General features: G+C 42.2%; 1 protein-coding gene and 30 non-coding genes across 31 annotated transcripts in view; 30 read left to right on the top strand and 1 right to left on the bottom strand.

Moving 5' to 3' along the window:
- Positions 1-4,629, bottom strand: part of tspan4a (tetraspanin 4a) — an 83,052-nt gene extending 78,423 nt beyond the window's left edge. The window contains exon 1 of the mRNA XM_061277404.1: positions 4,513-4,629. The gene's annotated coding sequence lies outside the window, so the exon portion shown is untranslated. The remainder of the gene's footprint in view (positions 1-4,512) is intronic.
- Positions 4,630-7,356: 2,727 nt separating this feature from the next.
- On the top strand, positions 7,357-7,428 carry trnac-gca (transfer RNA cysteine (anticodon GCA)). Its single transcript has one exon. It is a non-coding gene; the product is annotated as a tRNA-Cys (tRNA).
- A 124-nt stretch (positions 7,429-7,552) lies between these two features.
- On the top strand, positions 7,553-7,624 carry trnac-gca (transfer RNA cysteine (anticodon GCA)). The gene has a single exon. It is a non-coding gene; the product is annotated as a tRNA-Cys (tRNA).
- Positions 7,625-7,769: 145 nt separating this feature from the next.
- Positions 7,770-7,841, top strand: trnac-gca (transfer RNA cysteine (anticodon GCA)). The gene has a single exon. It is a non-coding gene; the product is annotated as a tRNA-Cys (tRNA).
- A 257-nt stretch (positions 7,842-8,098) lies between these two features.
- trnac-gca (transfer RNA cysteine (anticodon GCA)) lies at positions 8,099-8,170 on the top strand. The gene has a single exon. It is a non-coding gene; the product is annotated as a tRNA-Cys (tRNA).
- A 238-nt stretch (positions 8,171-8,408) lies between these two features.
- On the top strand, positions 8,409-8,480 carry trnac-gca (transfer RNA cysteine (anticodon GCA)). Its single transcript has one exon. It is a non-coding gene; the product is annotated as a tRNA-Cys (tRNA).
- Positions 8,481-8,604: 124 nt separating this feature from the next.
- On the top strand, positions 8,605-8,676 carry trnac-gca (transfer RNA cysteine (anticodon GCA)). Its single transcript has one exon. It is a non-coding gene; the product is annotated as a tRNA-Cys (tRNA).
- A 145-nt stretch (positions 8,677-8,821) lies between these two features.
- On the top strand, positions 8,822-8,893 carry trnac-gca (transfer RNA cysteine (anticodon GCA)). The gene has a single exon. It is a non-coding gene; the product is annotated as a tRNA-Cys (tRNA).
- Positions 8,894-9,016: 123 nt separating this feature from the next.
- Positions 9,017-9,088, top strand: trnac-gca (transfer RNA cysteine (anticodon GCA)). Its single transcript has one exon. It is a non-coding gene; the product is annotated as a tRNA-Cys (tRNA).
- A 240-nt stretch (positions 9,089-9,328) lies between these two features.
- trnac-gca (transfer RNA cysteine (anticodon GCA)) lies at positions 9,329-9,400 on the top strand. Its single transcript has one exon. It is a non-coding gene; the product is annotated as a tRNA-Cys (tRNA).
- A 125-nt stretch (positions 9,401-9,525) lies between these two features.
- trnac-gca (transfer RNA cysteine (anticodon GCA)) lies at positions 9,526-9,597 on the top strand. Its single transcript has one exon. It is a non-coding gene; the product is annotated as a tRNA-Cys (tRNA).
- A 146-nt stretch (positions 9,598-9,743) lies between these two features.
- On the top strand, positions 9,744-9,815 carry trnac-gca (transfer RNA cysteine (anticodon GCA)). The gene has a single exon. It is a non-coding gene; the product is annotated as a tRNA-Cys (tRNA).
- Positions 9,816-10,113: 298 nt separating this feature from the next.
- Positions 10,114-10,185, top strand: trnac-gca (transfer RNA cysteine (anticodon GCA)). Its single transcript has one exon. It is a non-coding gene; the product is annotated as a tRNA-Cys (tRNA).
- Positions 10,186-10,309: 124 nt separating this feature from the next.
- On the top strand, positions 10,310-10,381 carry trnac-gca (transfer RNA cysteine (anticodon GCA)). Its single transcript has one exon. It is a non-coding gene; the product is annotated as a tRNA-Cys (tRNA).
- Positions 10,382-10,527: 146 nt separating this feature from the next.
- trnac-gca (transfer RNA cysteine (anticodon GCA)) lies at positions 10,528-10,599 on the top strand. The gene has a single exon. It is a non-coding gene; the product is annotated as a tRNA-Cys (tRNA).
- Positions 10,600-10,856: 257 nt separating this feature from the next.
- On the top strand, positions 10,857-10,928 carry trnac-gca (transfer RNA cysteine (anticodon GCA)). The gene has a single exon. It is a non-coding gene; the product is annotated as a tRNA-Cys (tRNA).
- A 241-nt stretch (positions 10,929-11,169) lies between these two features.
- Positions 11,170-11,241, top strand: trnac-gca (transfer RNA cysteine (anticodon GCA)). The gene has a single exon. It is a non-coding gene; the product is annotated as a tRNA-Cys (tRNA).
- A 124-nt stretch (positions 11,242-11,365) lies between these two features.
- On the top strand, positions 11,366-11,437 carry trnac-gca (transfer RNA cysteine (anticodon GCA)). Its single transcript has one exon. It is a non-coding gene; the product is annotated as a tRNA-Cys (tRNA).
- A 145-nt stretch (positions 11,438-11,582) lies between these two features.
- On the top strand, positions 11,583-11,654 carry trnac-gca (transfer RNA cysteine (anticodon GCA)). The gene has a single exon. It is a non-coding gene; the product is annotated as a tRNA-Cys (tRNA).
- Positions 11,655-11,777: 123 nt separating this feature from the next.
- trnac-gca (transfer RNA cysteine (anticodon GCA)) lies at positions 11,778-11,849 on the top strand. Its single transcript has one exon. It is a non-coding gene; the product is annotated as a tRNA-Cys (tRNA).
- A 240-nt stretch (positions 11,850-12,089) lies between these two features.
- trnac-gca (transfer RNA cysteine (anticodon GCA)) lies at positions 12,090-12,161 on the top strand. The gene has a single exon. It is a non-coding gene; the product is annotated as a tRNA-Cys (tRNA).
- Positions 12,162-12,286: 125 nt separating this feature from the next.
- On the top strand, positions 12,287-12,358 carry trnac-gca (transfer RNA cysteine (anticodon GCA)). The gene has a single exon. It is a non-coding gene; the product is annotated as a tRNA-Cys (tRNA).
- Positions 12,359-12,504: 146 nt separating this feature from the next.
- On the top strand, positions 12,505-12,576 carry trnac-gca (transfer RNA cysteine (anticodon GCA)). The gene has a single exon. It is a non-coding gene; the product is annotated as a tRNA-Cys (tRNA).
- Positions 12,577-12,871: 295 nt separating this feature from the next.
- On the top strand, positions 12,872-12,943 carry trnac-gca (transfer RNA cysteine (anticodon GCA)). The gene has a single exon. It is a non-coding gene; the product is annotated as a tRNA-Cys (tRNA).
- A 124-nt stretch (positions 12,944-13,067) lies between these two features.
- On the top strand, positions 13,068-13,139 carry trnac-gca (transfer RNA cysteine (anticodon GCA)). Its single transcript has one exon. It is a non-coding gene; the product is annotated as a tRNA-Cys (tRNA).
- A 146-nt stretch (positions 13,140-13,285) lies between these two features.
- trnac-gca (transfer RNA cysteine (anticodon GCA)) lies at positions 13,286-13,357 on the top strand. The gene has a single exon. It is a non-coding gene; the product is annotated as a tRNA-Cys (tRNA).
- Positions 13,358-13,655: 298 nt separating this feature from the next.
- trnac-gca (transfer RNA cysteine (anticodon GCA)) lies at positions 13,656-13,727 on the top strand. Its single transcript has one exon. It is a non-coding gene; the product is annotated as a tRNA-Cys (tRNA).
- Positions 13,728-13,851: 124 nt separating this feature from the next.
- Positions 13,852-13,923, top strand: trnac-gca (transfer RNA cysteine (anticodon GCA)). Its single transcript has one exon. It is a non-coding gene; the product is annotated as a tRNA-Cys (tRNA).
- Positions 13,924-14,068: 145 nt separating this feature from the next.
- On the top strand, positions 14,069-14,140 carry trnac-gca (transfer RNA cysteine (anticodon GCA)). Its single transcript has one exon. It is a non-coding gene; the product is annotated as a tRNA-Cys (tRNA).
- A 305-nt stretch (positions 14,141-14,445) lies between these two features.
- Positions 14,446-14,517, top strand: trnac-gca (transfer RNA cysteine (anticodon GCA)). Its single transcript has one exon. It is a non-coding gene; the product is annotated as a tRNA-Cys (tRNA).
- A 156-nt stretch (positions 14,518-14,673) lies between these two features.
- trnac-gca (transfer RNA cysteine (anticodon GCA)) lies at positions 14,674-14,745 on the top strand. Its single transcript has one exon. It is a non-coding gene; the product is annotated as a tRNA-Cys (tRNA).
- The last annotated feature ends 181 nt before the right edge of the window (positions 14,746-14,926 follow it).

Genomic DNA, 14,926 nt, shown 5'->3' with positions numbered 1-14,926 from the left:
AGCATTGAAACGAAAATCAACCGGCCGATCTCGCACCGCCAGAACTCCAGAAAATATGGTAGCGGTAAGAGCTTAAGTTCAACAGTCTCCACGGCGTTCAGCAAAGTACAACCTGGCCTGGTTGCCGGTGCACTGCAGGGCACATTTCCATTTTCTTATTTGCCCTTAGAGTGCCACAAGAATAAAACTAGTACAGAAATTGACAATATTTTTTAAATGCAAATGTTTTCATTCTTGTTAGTGTGATTTTCTAAGATTGCCTTTCAAAACATTCCAGTGTGTTTGGTTGTGAATGTAGGCTCTTAATTCCAGCAATCTATGTTAATCTATGTTATGTTACTCAGTAGAGCATAATTTATATTTCATATGTCTAAACAGTGAGATTACGTACAAAATTAAACTAAAAGTGCCACAGACCTTTTCAGCTTGCAGACAATATCAGAATCCATCATAGTACAAAACAGAGCTGCACCGAATGTATAAATAAGTGAGGCACAGGCCAAAAAAATCAATCCTGAATTAATCCAATTTAATCAGATCAGAGAAACAGTGAAGATTAAACAATTGAATCAAAATTAGATCAACAACCACACACGCATCTGCAAGCAAGATGTTATTTCATCCACAAATTCCTCAGCATAAAACACAACATAGAGGTTTGCAGTATTCATAGCTGCACTTGAACGTGTGTGTATGTAAATATACACATTCGAATGCAGTTATAAATCTGCTGTAAATCTCCAAGTATATATATATATATATATATATATATATATATATATGTATATATATATATGTATACGTATATATATATATATATATATATATATATATATACATATTCAGGGAACAACCCTAATTATCAAATATCACAAATACATAGTAAAACACAAATGTACACAAGATGCTTGGATTTCTGGAGCTTTGCAAACAAATTAGAGAGAACAGTATGCTCCTTTTATCTTAAATGGAAATTGAAGGTTATGTGTAGATTAGACAGCTCCTGCATCACCCAAGAGAACTAAAAATAACAAGCTGTGTAAAATCACTGTTGCTACTTTCACTACATACAGAGAAAACATTCTGACAAATATTTCAATAGACCATATAATTGAGGGCTTCATTTAGGAAAGCTTTTTGATAGCTGTGATGATCTGAAAATATATGAGAATGTGAGGAGGGTAGTGAACATCAAGCAAAGAAGGGGAAAAACATGCTTCTTTTGTGTCATTTTTAAACTGGGTGTGATAGTGGGAGTCAGTGGCTTTGAAAGACTGTGGTTACATACCGTGGTTTTCATTCTAAGCAGTTCTCATCGAGGAGACAAAATAGACCTTTCAAAATATACAAGGCCAAGCTAGTGCTTTACATCTTAAAAGGTCTAGTCGAACAATAAAACATGAAACAATAATATTATTTGTCCTTGTTTGTCAGGGTAGCTCAAAAATAAATCCTTTGTGCAACTTTCAATTTTTTTTGCAACATCATAAAACACGTAAGATTTTGTTTTTGCCAATTGAAACCATCTGCTCTGCCTGGATAATGGCTAATGACTGTACTGCTATATTTGCTGTGGTTCAGAATAACATAAATTGGAAAAATATTTTGCGGTTTGTACTTGAAAACATTATACGAGTTTCAATAAAAATGTGGTTCTTGCAAAAGTCACTGTGGATGGAATGCCTACTATACGTTCCTATTAATGTAATCAAAAAAATATATTTTAAGGTAGTAGGTTTAGCAAATACAACTTATGATGTATTTGTAAATTGTGTATTTGTATATGTGTGGAAACTAATACAATTTAAAAGAAATTACAAATCCATAATGATATTTAATTCTCTTGGTCTATTGCCGTTCCAGAACTCGACCCTATTCTCGTGCTAATACTACTGCAATGATAAAAAAAAAAAAACCAGGAAACAATAATACCATTTGCATTTTTACTTAAATCCAAAACAACACTATCTCTTTCCTTTCCATGACTGTTGATTGGTGGGCATAATGTATTTCAAAAATTAATTCAATTTTGGAATCAAAAAGAAACTGGAAACTTAACACAAAAGTACACAGTTAAATTCAATCAACCCACTAGTGCATGCACAACACAAATACACCGTTAGGGAGCAGTATACTTCACCCCTGTTGAAACCATTCACAGTAGAGCTAGTGTTTAGGGCACATACGTGGAGTGGTACCACACCCAGAGAAGCCCACAAGTGAACCACAGAAGTGCACTTGGACAAACACCACCAACTAGCTGTGACTCTTCAAGAAAACACCCCACACCTCTCTACTGAACTATATTTTCCACCGTGTCCTTGTGAATACCATGAGGCCTTACGGAATGTTACCCACAGACAACACATGTAAAGAATGTTGTAATAGTATTATTCTTGACTACAGTGTACAGACTGATTGTAAACAACAGCGGGTTAAGATGGCCAACTGCCATGAGCCATCACTTCAGCCACACTGAAGTTGATAACTATGGGAGGACACGGGAAAAGGAAGCTGCCTCCTTTTTCGTAACTGTCTCGCTGCACATCCTGGAAAGTGTCAAGCCGAGCTATAAGTGAGCTAGTGATTTTATGAGTGGTCGTTTGGTTCCATAAAGAGCACAAGTTAAGTAGCTCTCATAGGAAATGAAGCAATCATTTGGTTCGAGCTGAAAGCTAAACGTTCTGCAGTGTGTCCAAAACATAAAAAAATAATGCCAATAACACTTTACACGTATTATGCCTCATAAAAAAGAAAATAAAGTCAATGATATAGAAAGCAAGTTCTCATATGAAGTAGCGTACAAAGTTCGGGACAGAAATAATGGGCCTTGTGATACAGTAACGTGCATATACTTTTGTATATGCTTCAATGTAGTAATCCTTTATTGATAGCCCCATACAAAACAAGAACACAAAAGAAAAAAAATACTGTACATAGTATGAAGAATTATGTAAATGCTTAGAGTTATCTCTATAACAGCCTCACCCACTTATTTAAGGTAACTACCATATTCGCTGCCATTCCATTGATGGAATTTAATTATTAGGTGCTAAATCTTCTCCTAATGGTACCTACCAAAATAACCAACAAAGGTTTTTTGTCATTTTAAGTGTGATGACTTCACTTGTAAATGTGCATGCTTCAGAGATGTCTTGGGGTTTTTTTTTGCCCCTCATTTTAAAGCAGTTCCAACCCTGCTTTGGCCAAAATACTGCAAGAATCTAGAATTGCAACATGCGTTACTATGAACCGCTCTTTTAAAATCAAACCATTGTATCAGCTTATGCAAATGAGCTACAGCTCACCGTTATTCTTTATATTGCCATGACGACCAGAGTCAAAGCTGTTTCAAGCCCCCCAAAAAAAAATTACTATTGAAGGAATAAACCAGTGTGACAAACTAAAAGCATTGATTAAATTTTCAAACTACCAGAAGCCTTAAAGTGTAAGTGACTGGTACAAATATATTAGGCTCTTTTTGGGCTCATGCCAGCAAGGCCGTGCCCCACCGGATTCAGCTGATGGTGCAGTTTTCCTTTCTTTGCATATCCAAGGTAAATTATATTTAATATAGAACGGTGACAAAATTGTTGGCCTTTGACAACGACAGATTTTTTTTGCTGTGTGCGCGCGCGTGGGGGGGGGGGCGTGTGCGTGCGTGCGTGCGTGCGTGCGTGCGTGCGTGCGTGCGTGCGTGCGTGCGTGCGTGCGCACCTGATGGACTGAAGTGTTTACCTAAAGTTAACGTGACTAGGATGCAATGAAATGAATGAAATTCAGTTAATGTGATCTTCATAATAATCATTAGAAATACATATTGTATAAACAAAGAAATCAATGGAAGTTAAAATGTAAGTGTAAATGTATTTGCCTTAATAAGTGCCAGATCTTAGAACTTACTTTTAAACGTGACTTATTGCCTTCACTGCACCAACATAAAGACGCATTGTGAGGTGGTGAATTTTACTGAAATACATATTTTAGAAGTCCTGGGACAAGCAAAGTTTCTTTGAGCCATTCTGAAAAGAGAAAGAGAAGGGAGGGAATACTCCCCGGAATGGTTGGTATTTTGAAATGATGGACTTATCCAGAAGTTTATTTCTGCCTTACATCGTGGTCTAGACAATCAAGAGCTCACAATGTCCACCATCATAACATGTTTACAAAAAGAGACGGGAAAACGTGGCTAGTGAAAGCATCGTTGCTTCTAAAAAAAACATTGCGACTGTGAACATTAAACTTCAGTGTGATCCATTATGTAAAGCAGCAACATTCATTCAAGATGAATAGTGAAATGGTGCAGATACGCATCCTCACTAAAATACTTTAGCACACCAGCAATTCCCTTCACCAAACAGTTAGACAAGTTGTCTGACACCAAAGCAACCACATGGTAAAACTTGACCAAAAGAGAAAATCAAAAACCGGTGCAATCTAAATTATAGAATAAATGCGCGTTTCCAATAAATAGTAATAATTTTGAATAGTAACCAAAAAAAAACAACTTACCCTTATTTATGGCTCTTTTTCTCTATACCGGCTGCTCTCTCTTTCCTGCAGTGTGACAAAACTTCCCAAGCTTTTTCCTTTCCAAAGAGCCTCTCTCTCCCTCCTGCCACACGGGGGCACATGTGACTGACATTCGACCTGTAAAAACAAATGCTGACATCTAGTGGCAAAAGAAATCAGTAGCATTTTAATGCGCTATAAAAATCGTCCTTTGCGATGATGGTTTGGAAAATGAAATTCACTGAAAGTGAGAAATATAAAAGTAAGGAAGGACGGGGGGGCGTAATATTGGGCAAGGTTTTTTCTTCCAAATTGTAATTCTGTATATTTCATATTATATTATGAGTTACTTGCATTTTCCCCCAATATTAGTAATATTATAATACCATCTATGTACAGTGATAATTTATTTATATTCAAATTACTTTTAATATATTAATGAGGTTGAAATATGAAATTTGCAATCATAGATGGTACAATTAGCTTGTATTGAGGATTTGTTTATGGTGGATGGTATAATTTTAAACGTTACCGCCTTTGAATATAATATGCATCAATACCAAGGGTATATTGGGTATATTACAGTTTTATTAAATCAGTCACTTTCATACAATCATCCCCAACAATAGCAAAACAAAAAGTGCATTTGGACCCAGAACCTCTCAACCTAAGCAGGCACACCAGCAATTTAGCATACAATACATTTGGGTTTTACATTCAGTTGGGGTCATCAGGTTCAATGTACATTATTACAGTATGTTATATACTTATTAACAACAATTTTTTTTTTTACCTAGCAGTGATTGACAGTCTTGCGTGGGTGGTATTTTCGTGCATTGTTCAGGGATTTTGTTGTTTTTCAAGCCCCCAAACCAGTTACACAGTGGACAGAGGCATCATAATTTTCAATTGCTCATCCATCTCGGGGTTATTTTGAGGTCGCCTCAATCTCACAAACACAATATATTGGCACCGGGAATGCTTGGAGGGAATCGTTATATCTGGCCCAAACAGCCACTTGGACTGCAGATTCACAGATAACGTTTTGGTGGTCAGAATTACAGGTTACCTTCAGCGTAACAAAATATGTTTTTGGCCATACACTGAAAATTAGAAAGATTTCACATTACTATCGCGACTGCCATAATGTGATGGCATTGCATTATATCTTTAGTTGTAATTGACAAGACCTGGAATACAATGGTGAACCATTAATGTCTGAATGAACAAGGAACATAATTGTCTCAGAGTTTGAATTGCCATAAGAAAAGTCTGACTTATATCTTACAATTATTTTTGTTTACCATTTGGAATTAAATGCTTCCTGAGTGTTGAAATGAATAACATTACCATTTTGTAATAAACCCGATTCTGTGTGAGTGTTTTTGCACTAGATTTGTCTTGTTCCTACTTATTTGTTTCTCTTAGGATACGACTACCAGAAATCGATTACTCATCACAATCATTTAAACAATAGTTTTACTAGCTGCATTTCCCCTCTGCAGAATATATATAAAAAACATTCCTCATTTCAGAAAGGTCAATGGACAGCTTGACTGTGACACCATAATATGGTGCCAAAAATTCCCATTATTTGCCCTCATCCATGTTCTACTTATTTTGTTCATGGTGAAATATTATGACACTTATTTGCCATCACTCACAGGGCTGACACAGAGACCATGCATGAAAGGTTCCTTTCCAATCCTCAGTTGAAATGTTTTTGGACTGTGAACTAAAGGGAAGGCAAATATCAAACACATGGAAAACAGAAAGGATCTGAACCAAGATTCAAAGACAAACTTTTAATGAGCTAAATTTGCACGCTCTTTGGTTTGTCCTGCCACCTAATGCAGAAGTCTGCGGAGACAACTCAAGTGGAGATGCTTGAGCTGTCGGATATGTCTGCCATCCAGGTCTCGCTAGCGTAAAGAACCACTTATAACCACTTACCGCGTGGTAGACCCTCAGCTTGGTTGACAGACTGAGTTCCTTTCACTCCCATACGTTCTCACAGAGTCTCCCGAAAGCAGCGCTGGCCTGAGCAATCCTGTTGTTGACCTCAACGTCGATGTCCACCGCTCGTGAAGGCACTGCCTAGATAGGTGAAGTCCACTGCTTGTAGCTTCTGTGATATGAGGGTCCTGGTACAGTGGTAGAGCATTTGACTGCAGAGCAAGAAGTCGCCCATTTCAAATCAGTGTACCCCCTTTCTAGCTCTTTGTAAAGCCAGGTCTTTTGCCCCCCACAGGGCTATTTTACAGCAGAGCCATAGTTCCGGGTCTCTGGTTCTAAGTAACTTTTCATTTTGCAGGAAATACAAGCTATTACACCAGGGGGTGTAGCTCAGTGGTAGAGCATTTGACTACTCTTTTACAGTAGAGCAACAGGTACCCATTTCAACTGGCTCTGGTTCCTAGTCATCAATTTATTTGTCAAATAATCAGAAGTAAAATGCAGGGGGAATGACTCAGTGATAGAGCATTTGACTGCAGATCAACAGGTCCCCAGTTCAATTATGGGTGCCCCCTAGCAGACTCATTGTACATTGTCGGGTCTCTCTTACAGCAGATCCTGAGGTACCAGGTCTGTTGTTCTTAGTTGTTTATTCTTTAGTATATCAAAGCTGCTCGGCAAAGTGGTGTAGCTCAGTAGTAGAGCATTTGACTACAGATCGAGGGCTCCCCAGTTCAACGCTGGGTGCCCCCTCACTTACTGGCTCATTCCAGAGACAAGCCTTTTGCCCCCTATTTTGCCCCATTCGAAGCGGCTCTGATTCTAAGTATTCTTATTTTTCAGGAAATCAATTCTATGAAGTCAATTAAAATAAAATGATTTAAGTCAGGGGGTATAGCTCAGTGGTAGAGCATTTGACTGCAGATCAAGAGGTCCCCAGTTCAAATCTGGGTGCCCCCTCGCTGAGCTATTCCAGACGTGTCTTTCATGTGGGTCGTGTTTTGCCCCCCATTTTGCCCCATTCGAAGCGGCTCTGATTCTAAGTATTTTTTTTATTTTTCAGGAAACCAAATGTATTAAGTCAGGGGGTATAGCTCAGTGGTAGAGCATTTGACTGCAGATCAAGAGGACCTCAGTTCAAATCTAGGTTCCCCCTCGCTGAGCTATTCCAGATGGTCTTTTATGTGGGTTGTCTACCCAGTGCGGGGCCTCTTTTACAGTAGAGCAACAGGTACCCATTTAAACTGGCTCTGGGTCCTAGTCATAAATTTATTTTTCAAATAATCAGAATTCAAAAGTCAGGGGGTAAAGCTCAGTGGTAGAGCATTTGACTGCAGATCAAGCGGTCCCTGGTTCAATTCTGGGTGCCCCCTTGCAGGCTCTTTGTAAATTATCGGGTCTCTCTTACAGCAGATCCTGAGGTACCAACTCTGTTGTTCTTAGTTGTTTATTTTTTAGTATATCAAAGCTGCTCGGCCAAGTGGTGTAGCTCAGTAGTAGAGCATGGGTGCCCCCTCACTTACTGGCTCATTCTAGACACAGGCCTTTTGCCCCCCAATTTTGCCCCATTCGAAGCGGCTCTGATTCTAAGTATTTTTTTATTTTTCAGGAAATCAACTGTATTAAGTCAGGGGGTATAGCTCAGTGCTAGAGCATTTGACTGCAGATCAAGAGGTCCCCAGTTCAAATCTGGGTGCCCCCTTGCAGGCTCTTTGTACCTTTTTGGGTGTCTCTTATAGCAGATCCTGAGGTACCAAGTGGTGTAGCTCAGTAGTGGAGCATTTGACTACATATCGAGGGCTCCCCAGTTCAACGCTGAGTGCCCCCTCACTTACTGGCTCATTCTAGACACAGGTTTTGCCCCCCATTTTGCCCCATTCGAAGCGGCTCTGATTCTAAGTATTTTTTTTATTATTCAGGAAATCAAATGTATTAAGTCAGGGGGTATAGCTCAGTGGTAGAGCATTTGACTGCAGATCAAGAGGTCCCCAGTTCAACTCTGGGTGCCCCCTTGCTGAGCTATTCCAGACGTGTCTTTCATGTGGGTCGTCTTTTGCCCCCCATTTTGCCCCATTCGAAGCGGCTCTGATTCTAAGTATTTTTTTTATTTTTCAGGAAATCAAATGTATTAAGTCAGGGGGTATAGCTCAGTGGTAGAGCATTTGACTGCAGATCAAGAGGTCCTCAGTACAAATCTGGGTGCCCCCTCGCTGAGCTATTCCAGATGGTCTTTTATGTGGGTTGTCTACCCAGTGCGGGGCCTCTTTTACAGTAGAGCAACAGGTACCCATTTCAACTGGCTCTGGGTCCTAGTCATAAATTTATTTTTCAAACAATCAGAGGTCAGAATGCAGGGGGTATAGCTCAGTGGTAGAGCATTTGACTGCAGATCAAGAGGTCCCCAGTTCAACTCTGGGTGCCCCCTCGCTGAGCTATTCCAGACGTGTCTTTCATGTGGGTTGTGTTTTGCCCCCCATTTTGCCCCATTCGAAGCGGCTCTGATTCTAAGTATTCCTTTATTTTTCAGGAAATCAAATGTATAAAGTCAGGGGGTATAGCTCAGTGGTAGAGCATTTGACTGCAGATCAAGAGGTCCCCAGTTCAAATCTGGGTGCCCCCTTGCAGGCTCTTTGTACATTATTGGGTGTCTCTTACAGCAGATCCTGAGGTACCAAGTGGTGTAGCTCAGTAGCAGAGCATTTGACTACATATCGAGGGCTCCCCAGTTCAACGCTGGGTACCCCCTCACTTACTGGCTCATTCTCGACACAGGCCTTTTGCCCCCCATTTTGCTCCATTCGAAGCGGCTCTGATTCTAAGTATTTTTTTTATTTTTTAGGAAATCATACGTTTTAAGTCAGGGGGTATAGCTCAGTGGTAGAGCATTTGACTGCAGATCAAGAGGTCCCCAGTTCAACTCTGGGTGCCCCCTCGCTGAGCTATTCCAGACGTGTCTTTCATGTGGGTTGTCTTTTGCCCCCCATTTTGCCCCATTCGAAGCGGCTCTGATTATAAGTATTTTTTTTTACTTTTCAGGAAATAAAATCTAGTAAGTCAGGGGGTATAGCTCAGTGGTAGAGCATTTGACTGCAGATCAAGAGGTCCTCAGTTCAAATCTGGGTGCCCCCTCGCTGAGCTATTCCAGATGTGTCTTTTATGTGGGTTGTCTACCCAGTGCGGGGCCTCTTTTACAGTAGAGCAACAGGTACCCATTTCAACTGGCTCTGGGTCCTAGTCATAAATTTATTTTTCAAATAATCAGAGTTCAAAATGCAGGGGTTATAGCTCAGTGGTAGAGCATTTGACTGCAGATCAAGAGGTCCCTGGTTCAATTCTGGGTGCCCCCTTGCAGGCTCCTTGTACATTATCGGGTGTCTCTTACAGCAGATCCTGAGGTACCAATTCTGTTGTTCTTACTTGTTTATTTTTTAGTATATCAAAGCTGCTCGGCCAAGTGGTGTAGCTCAGTAGTAGAGCATTTGACTACAGATCGAGGGCTCCCCAGTTCAACGCTGGGTGCCCCCTCACTTACTGGCTCATTCTAGACACAAGCCTTTTGCCCCCCCCCCCCCATTTTGCCCCATTCAAAGCGGCTCTGATTCTAAGTATTTTTTTATCTTTCAGGAAATCAAATGTATTAAGTCAGGGGGTATAGCTCAGTGGTAGAGCATTTGACTGCAGATCAAGAGGTCCCCAGTTCAAATCTGGGTGCCCCCTCGCTGAGCTACTCCAGGCGTGTGTTTCATGTGGGCCGTCTTTTGCCCCCCATTTTGCCCCATTCGAAGCGGCTCTGATTCTAAGTATTTTTTTTACTTTTCAGGAAATCAAAAGTGTTAAGTCAGGGGGTATAGCTCAGTGGTAGAGCATTTGACTGCAGATCAAGAGGTCCTCAGTTCAAATCTGGGTGCCCCCTCGCTGAGCTATTCCAGACGTGTCTTTTATGTGGGTTGTCTACCCAGTGTGGGGCCTCTTTTACAGTAGAGCAACAGGTACCCATTTCAACTGGCTCTGGCTCCTAGTCATCAATTTATTTTTCAAATAATCAGAGGTCAAAATGCAGGGGGTATAGCTCAGTGGTAGAGCATTTGACTGCAGATCAAGAGGTCCCCGGTTCAATTCTGGGTGCCCCCTTGCAGGCTGTATGTACATTATCGGGTGTCTCTTACAGCAGATCCTGAGGTACCAACTCTGTTGTTCTTAGTTGTTTATTTTTTAGTATATCAAAGCTGCTCGGCCAAGTGGTGTAGCTCAGTAGTAGAGCATGGGTGCCCCCTCACTTACTGGCTCATTCTAGACACAGGCCTTTTGCCCCCCCATTTTGCCCCATTCGAAGCGGCTCTGATTCTAAGTATTTTTTTATTTTTCAGGAAATCAAATGATTTAAGTCAGGGGGTATAGCTCAGTGGTAGAGCATTTGACTGCAGATCAAGAGGTCCCCAGTTCAAATCTGGGTGCCCCCTTGCAGGCTCTTTGTACCTTTTTGGGTGTCTCTTACAGCAGACCCTGAGGTACCAAGTGGTGTAGCTCAGTAGTAGAGCATTTGACTACATATCGAGGGCTCCCCAGTTCAACGCTGGGTGCCCCCTCACTTACTGGCTCATTCTAGACACAGGTTTTGTCCCCCCCCATTTTGCCCCATTCGAAGCGGCTCTGATTCTAAGTATTCTTTTTATTTTTCAAGAAATCAAATGATTTAAGTCAGGGGGTATAGCTCAGTGGTAGAGCATTTGACTGCAGATCAAGAGGTCCCCAGTTCAACTCTGGGTGCCCCCTTGCTGAGCTATTCCAGACGTGTCTTTCATGTGGGTCGTCTTTTGCCCCCCATTTTGCCCCATTCGAAGCGGCTCTGATTCTAAGTATTTTTTTTATTTTTCAGGAAATCAAATGTATTAAGTCAGGGGGTATAGCTCAGTGGTAGAGCATTTGACTGCAGATCAAGAGGTCCTCAGTACAAATCTGGGTGCCCCCTCGCTGAGCTATTCCAGATGGTCTTTTATGTGGGTTGTCTACCCAGTGCGGGGCCTCTTTTACAGTAGAGCAACAGGTACCCATTTCAACTGGCTCTGGGTCCTAGTCATAAATTTATTTTTCAAACAATCAGAGGTCAGAATGCAGGGGGTATAGCTCAGTGGTAGAGCATTTGACTGCAGATCAAGAGGTCCCCAGTTCAACTCTGGGTGCCCCCTCGCTGAGCTATTCCAGACGTGTCTTTCATGTGGGTTGTGTTTTGCCCCCCATTTTGCCCCATTCGAAGCGGCTCTGATTCTAAGTATTCCTTTATTTTTCAGGAAATCAAATGTGTAAAGTCAGGGGGTATAGCTCAGTGGTAGAGCATTTGACTGCAGATCAAGAGGTCCCCAGTTCAAATCTGGGTGCCCCCTTGCAGGCTCTTTGTACATTATTGGGTGTCTCTTACAGCAGATCCTGAGGTACCAAGTGGTGTAGCTCAGTAGCAGAGCATTTGACTACATATCGAGGGCTCCCCAGTTCAACGCTGGGTACCCCCTCACTTACTGGCTCATTCTCGACACAGGCCTTTTGCCCCCCATTTTGCTCCATTCGAAGCGGCTCTGATTCTAAGTATTTTTTTTATTTTTTAGGAAATCATACGTTTTAAGTCAGGGGGTATAGCTCAGTGGTAGAGCATTTGACTGCAGATCAAGAGGTCCGCAGTTCAACTCTGGGTGCCCCCTCGCTGAGCTATTCCAGACGTGTCTTTCATGTGGGTTGTCTTTTGCCCCCCATTTTGCCCCATTCGAAGCGGCTCTGATTATAAGTATTTTTTTTTACTTTTCAGGAAATAAAATCTAGTAAGTCAGGGGGTATAGCTCAGTGGTAGAACATTTGACTGCAGATCAAGAGGTCCTCAGTTCAAATCTGGGTGCCCCCTCGCTGAGCTATTCCAGATGTGTCTTTTATGTGGGTTGTCTACCCAGTGCGGGGCCTCTTTTACAGTAGAGCAACAGGTACCCATTTCAACTGGCTCTGGGTCCTAGTCATAAATTTATTTTTCAAATAATCAGAGTTCAAAATGCAGGGGTTATAGCTCAGTGGTAGAGCATTTGACTGCAGATCAAGAGGTCCCTGGTTCAATTCTGGGTGCCCCCTTGCAGGCTCCTTGTACATTATCGGGTGTCTCTTACAGCAGATCCTGAGGTACCAATTCTGTTGTTCTTACTTGTTTATTTTTTAGTATATCAAAGCTGCTCGGCCAAGTGGTGTAGCTCAGTAGTAGAGCATTTGACTACAGATCGAGGGCTCCCCAGTTCAACGCTGGGTGCCCCCTCACTTACTGGCTCATTCTAGACACAAGCCTTTTGCCCCCCCCCCATTTTGCCCCATTCAAAGCGGCTCTGATTCTAAGTATTTTTTTATCTTTCAGGAAATCAAATGTATTAAGTCAGGGGTTATAGCTCATTGGTAGAGCATTTGACTGCAGCTCAAGAGGTCCCCAGTTCAAATCTGGGTGCCCCCTCGCTGAGCTACTCCAGGCGTGTCTTTCATGTGGGCCGTCTTTTGCCCCCCATTTTGCCCCATTCGAAGCGGCTCTGATTCTAAGTATTTTTTTTACTTTTCAGGAAATCAAATGCGTTAAGTCAGGGGGTATAGCTCAGTGGTAGAGCATTTGACTGCAGATCAAGAGGTCCTCAGTTCAAATCTGGGTACCCCCTCGCTGAGCTATTCCAGACGTGTCTTTTATGTGGGTTGTCTACCCAGTGTGGGGCCTCTTTTACAGTAGAGCAACAGGTACCCATTTCAACTGGCTCTGGGTCCTAGTCATAAATTTATTTTTCAAATAATCAGAAGTCAAAATGCAGGGGGTATAGCTCAGTGGTAGAGCATTTGACTGCAGATCAAGAGGTCCCCAGTTCAATTCTGGGTGCCCCCTTGCAGGCTCTTTGTATATTATCGGGTGTCTCTTACAGCAGACCCTGAGGTACCAACTCGGTTGTTCTTAGTTGTTTATTTTGTAGTATATCAGAGCTACTCGGCCAAGTGGTGTAGCTCAGTAGTAGAGCATTTGACTACAGATCGAGGGCTCCCCAGTTCAACGCTGGGTGCCCCCTCACTTACTGGCTCATTCTAGAGACAAGCCTTTTGCCCCCCCCCCCCATTTTGCCCCATTCGAAGCGGCTCTGATTCTAAGTATTTTTTTTGTTTTTTAGGAAATCATATGTTTTAAGTCAGGGGGTATAGCTCAGTGGTAGAGCATTTGACTGCAGATCAAGAGGTCCCCAGTTCAACTCTGGGTGCCCCCTCGCTGAGCTATTCCAGACGTGTCTTTCATGTGGGCTGTCTTTTGCCCCCCATTTTGCCCCATTCGAAGCGGCTCTGATTCTAAGTATTTTTTTTACTTTTCAGGAAATAAAGTCTATTAAATCAGGGGGTATAGCTCAGTGGTAGAGCATTTGACTGCAGATCAAGAGGTCCTCAGTTCAAATCTGGGTGCCCCCTCGCTGAGCTATTCCAGACGTTTCATTTATGTGGGTAGTCTACCCAGTGCGGGGCCTCTTTTACAGTAGAGCAACAGGTACCCATTTCAACTGGCTCTGGGTCCTAGTCATCAATTTATTTTTAGATAATCAGAGGTCAAAATACAGGGGGTATAGCTCAGTGGTAGAGCATTTGACTGCAGATCAAGAGGTCCCTGGTTCAATTCTGGGTGCCCCCTTGCAGGCTCTATGTACATTATCGGGTGTCTCTTACAGCAGATCCTGAGGTAACAATTCTGTTGTCCTTACTTGTTTATTTTTTAGTATATCAAAGCTGCTCGGCCAAGTGGTGTAGCTCAGTAGTAGAGCATTTGACTACAGATCGAGGGCTCCCCAGTTCAACGCTGGGTGCCCCCTCACTTACTGGCTCATTCTAGACACAAGCCTTTTGCCCCCCCCCCCCCCCCCCCCATTTTGCCCCATTCAAAGCGGTTCTGATTCTAAGTATTTTTTTATTTTTCAGGAAATCAAATGTATTAAGTCAGGGGGTATAGCTCAGTGGTAGAGCATTTGACTGCAGATCAAGAGGTCCTCAGTTCAAATCTGGGTGCCCCCTGGCTGAGCTATTCCAGATGTGTCTTTTATGTGGGTTGTCTACCCAGTGTGGTCTACCCAGGGGCCTCTTTTACAGTAGAGCAACAGGTACCCATTTCAACTGGCTCTGGGTCCTAGTCATCAATTTATTTTTCAAAAAATCAGAGGTCAAAATGCAGGGGGTATAGCTCAGTGGTAGAGCATTTGACTGCAGATCAAGAGGTCCCCAGTTCAAATCTGGGTGCCCCCTCACTGAGCTTTTCCAGAGGTGTCTTTCATGTGGGTTGTCTACCCAGTGCGGGGCCTCCTTTACAGTAGAGCAACAGGTAAGTCACCTTTTTTATTTTTCAGCAAATCAAGCCAAGTGATACAGGTGGCTCATTCCTGTCATGTATTTTCTGGGTTAAAAAGACCCCAATTTGGGTTAAAAA

Source organism: Syngnathus typhle, linkage group LG4 (genome assembly GCF_033458585.1).
Source record: "Syngnathus typhle isolate RoL2023-S1 ecotype Sweden linkage group LG4, RoL_Styp_1.0, whole genome shotgun sequence".
NCBI classification, from domain to species: domain Eukaryota; kingdom Metazoa; phylum Chordata; class Actinopteri; order Syngnathiformes; family Syngnathidae; genus Syngnathus; species Syngnathus typhle.
The sequence above is the reverse complement of the archived record's forward strand: the minus strand, read 5'-3'. Positions and strand labels throughout refer to the sequence as shown.